Source organism: Palaemon carinicauda, chromosome 7 (assembly GCF_036898095.1).
Source record: "Palaemon carinicauda isolate YSFRI2023 chromosome 7, ASM3689809v2, whole genome shotgun sequence".
Classification (NCBI taxonomy): domain Eukaryota; kingdom Metazoa; phylum Arthropoda; class Malacostraca; order Decapoda; family Palaemonidae; genus Palaemon; species Palaemon carinicauda.
Genome location: NC_090731.1, coordinates 72626084 through 72630088, shown reverse-complemented (window position 1 = coordinate 72630088; position 4005 = coordinate 72626084). Strand labels below are relative to the sequence as shown.

Below are 4005 nucleotides of genomic sequence, written 5' to 3'. Positions count from 1 at the left end.
GGACCCGGTACCAGGCGGCTGCTGTATTTCAATATGTTTGCCGTCAATGGCTCCAAGGCAGTTTGGAAAATTCCAGTCTCCAAAAATCGTTGCTCACATTTTTCCACTCTTCTCGTGTTGAAGGCGTCTGTAAATACAACAAAGAGCGCATAAATACACTAAAGCAATACGACGTTATAGTTGCATGGTCCATTAAGTTTTCTCTCTCTCTCTCTCTCTCTCTCTCTCTCTCTCTCTCTCTCTCTCTCTCTCTCTCTCTCTCTCTCTCTCTCTCTCTCTCTCTCTACGAAATATTGTGGCAGGTGCTATTGTAAATATCAGTAAGTCTTCCTTTATTTGTAATATTATAACTAGTATTTGAATATGGGATAATTGTAATGAATCCTACCACGTCTTTCGTTATTACTCTAGTATAATTTTCAAATGGCCTGGTAAATTATATCCCATTGGAATAGCATCAAGCCATTTATGAATATGTACACACAAACACACACACACACGAAAAATTCAACCAACTAAAACTAATCAATTCGCATGTATTTCAGATATTCAACGATCCACTTCTGTTGGAAATTGACGAACCATCTGTTACTCCAAGATCACCCGTTGCTTTGCCATCAGACACTCCAACAGTCTCTGGTATGACCGACGCTATTTCCTCAACTCCAACCGCTAATGTTAATAGCCAGAAACGTGAGCGGAAAACTTGCAACTACCCCTTCAACGAACAGAAAGCGAACAACCAAAAGGCCTTGTACCCTTGATGATGTATTAGAGGAAGCTCTCCATCAGCTGAAAACACTTAACATCATCCGAGGATAAGATTAACAATGATAAACGTATTGCTTTAGGTGTTGTAATTGCTAATGACCTCTGACAAATATCTCGGGAGAACAGAATTTATGCACAAAAACTTGTTAATGACATCCCTTTTTTTAGGTAAACTAGGCAAGATTTCTGCGTCAACTAAGATTGTAGAATAAGTTGTTAAGAGACAGAAATGTGTTCATAGATATGCCATATCACAATACACAAGTGTTAAATGTCATTGCATGAACGATACATGTCTAAAGATATGTTTGAATTATTTTTACTATTTACCTATTCATATTTAGCATTGTGCATACTGTACATGTTGACATGTATAAAGAAAATCATATTGGTTACGTTAGTAAATATAGATTGTTTGAAAAATTATGATATGCCGTTCATTATCCTTCGCTGGGCTATCTACGATTAGTTATTATGTTACTCCTTAAGTGAAAGTTATTTACTTTTAAACTCGATTTGTTTCAGTATATGCATAATCCGTTCATAAACAAATCAAGGTGGAGTATTTTAATGCATTAAATGATGCAGTTCTGCATTATGCATACATGCACCACAACTATATACTGATTACGCAGACTATATTCATAGCTTCTGATGACGTAATCGTGTAACAAGTTAATGGCAACAAAAATTGATCCTTCCGCAATAAGCAACACACACTCCACGTCATTACCTATGGTTTTTATGACATCGATTTGAGCTAAGATAACTTATCAGACGGTGAATGATTTAAGAAGGTCAATTGGTATGTGCACCCCCCTCCCTTGTCGATATGAAAACAAGAACATTGTTTTGTTTCAATAAATCATTAGTTAGGAGCAAAAATTTCCTTGGTTAATGATTATTCCTACTACTACTACTACTACTACTACTACTACTACTACTACTACTAGTGGTTCCACCCCTTTTTCTACTAAGGCTAATACTGCTGCTTTATAATACTTACATTTGCAAAAGCAACTTCACCAGCTATTTTTTTGTAAGCTCTAGCAGTTGGAATCAATGTAACAATTTTAATTCTCTCTCTCTCTCTCTCTCTCTCTCTCTCTCTCTCTCTCTCTCTCTCTCTCTCTCTCTCTCTCTCTCTCTTAGTACATATAATATGTATGTGCATATGATGTACATCATGTGTGTGTGCATACGTATAACTATTGTTATATGTCTACTGTATGTGTGCACGTTACGTATATAAATGATGATCATAAGTACAACCCAACCTCTATGAGAAATTTCTAGATCCGCCACTGTTATCAGATATACGACTGGTGTGAATTTCATGTTTTACGTATTGGTAAGTCTCACACTAAGGTAGTCTTTTCTCAGGAATTCATAGATTTGTTTGCAAGTCTCTGAAATTATTGCACTCAAACTCTGCATGGAAATCCTTGTGCTCTATTGTAGTGATCTGTAGCTGCATGCAGTCGACCTTCAGCTGAAATACTTTGCCTCATGTTGGTATCTTCTTTCATTATATATGGTTCCACTTTCGATAAGATGTTATAAAATGTCTTAGGGTCCCTTCTCATATAGTCTATGAAATCGGCCTCATAACCATGTTTCAGTTACCACAATATTGTCACGTGACTTCGTATGTCTTCTCTTCTTCGTAACCCCTCTTTACACCACATCCTTTTCTGCTGTGTTGCCTTTATCTTTGCACACATTGCTATAACAATAGAAAGAGCGATTTTCTTCTTGCGTGTCCTACGATCCATACTGCCCTACACAACTTGATCCTGTGTCAGTCACTGCCAGTCTTTCACTATCCAACCACCGTCGTTTAGACAGCAGCATAAATGCGTATGACAGGCTTAACTCGCAGAGGCAAAGTTTACCGAGCAGAGCTCGCTCGTGTGGACGGGGCCTTAAGGTGAATTTATTAAGAAAACCAGTACAAATATGTAAGGAGTCTTACTCAAGGTAATCATTGCATTTATAATATGGTAACAAGTTAAGTGCAAATATGCCTTATCGAATTCTATATTTGACAATTTACTTGATAGCTTTCCATACGCATCACTGTAAAAAATAAGTCATTCTTTCTTGCCAAAGTGTTTGTATACGAGACCTGTAGTTTCTGTATTTGTATAGTCTGTCTAACATGCAGAAGTGTTATGCTGTCAAAAGATTTCGAGTTTTTATAAATCAGTTGCCTCCAATTGCTTCGTAGCCTATTACATTTGCTAATGAATTATCCAACCATCTTAAATTATTGCTATCATAATCATCATTCTCGGGAAGGATAAAAGTAAAAGTAAAGGTGTCTGGTTTCAGTTCCAGTATGGTTGGAATAGATGATCGCCAGAACGTCAGCGGGTCAAACACAAACCCCCACTCTGATGCCCAACCACAGCAGTATCCTACCCAGTAATCAGCTTAAACTCACGGTCCCGGCCGGGGATCAATCTGCTCCCATGCAAATGCTAATCGAACGAGATACCGTTGTACTAGTCAGGTTTATATTTGTATTATATACATGATGTTTAAATAGTAAATAATAGTTTCATCACGCATTTGTTTATAATGGAAAATCTTTTCAATTACAACTCTCTCTCTCTCTCTCTCTCTCTCTCTCTCTCTCTCTCTCTCTCTCTCTCTCTCTCTCTCTCTCTCTCTCTCAACTGAGTGTGCGGGTATGCGAAATTGCGTGTGATATTTTGATTCAAACTACCATTCTTAAATTACAATTCGCTTATACTAATTGACTCATATATTTTTAGCATGATTAATACAAAATCATGAAATAACTACATTTTTTCACTTTCTCGATACAACCTTTCAAGAGGGGACGTGAAAGCCCATGACCATTTCATAACCTAACCAATGCATTGTCATTGTTGACTGTGTGTATATGCACAATTTTCCATCATTACTATCTAGGTATTACTGTTCAAATTCCAGGCACTAGTTTGGTCTAGTTTCTTTAAGCCATTGTGAAACCACGTTGACAAAAAAACTTTTATTCTACTGCAAGAGGTTTCTAGTCATCTGGATCATATTCTGATACGGTAATCTGTGTCAGTTGTACTGTCATGCTGTAATGTACATCGAGCTTCATCTTACGAATGCGTAGTGATTGGGGTGGCCGATGTTTTAACGTCTTAGACTGCTGATCGCCAGACTCAAACTCGTTAGTACCTTTGGTCTCTGCAACCTTGCCATCCTTGTGAGGTA

The 4005-nt window shown here is 37.5% G+C and overlaps 1 pseudogene; it reads right to left on the bottom strand.

The window, feature by feature from the left end:
* Positions 1-2625, bottom strand: part of LOC137644372 (uncharacterized) — a 3367-nt pseudogene extending 742 nt beyond the window's left edge.
* Positions 2626-4005: the final 1380 nt, after the last annotated feature.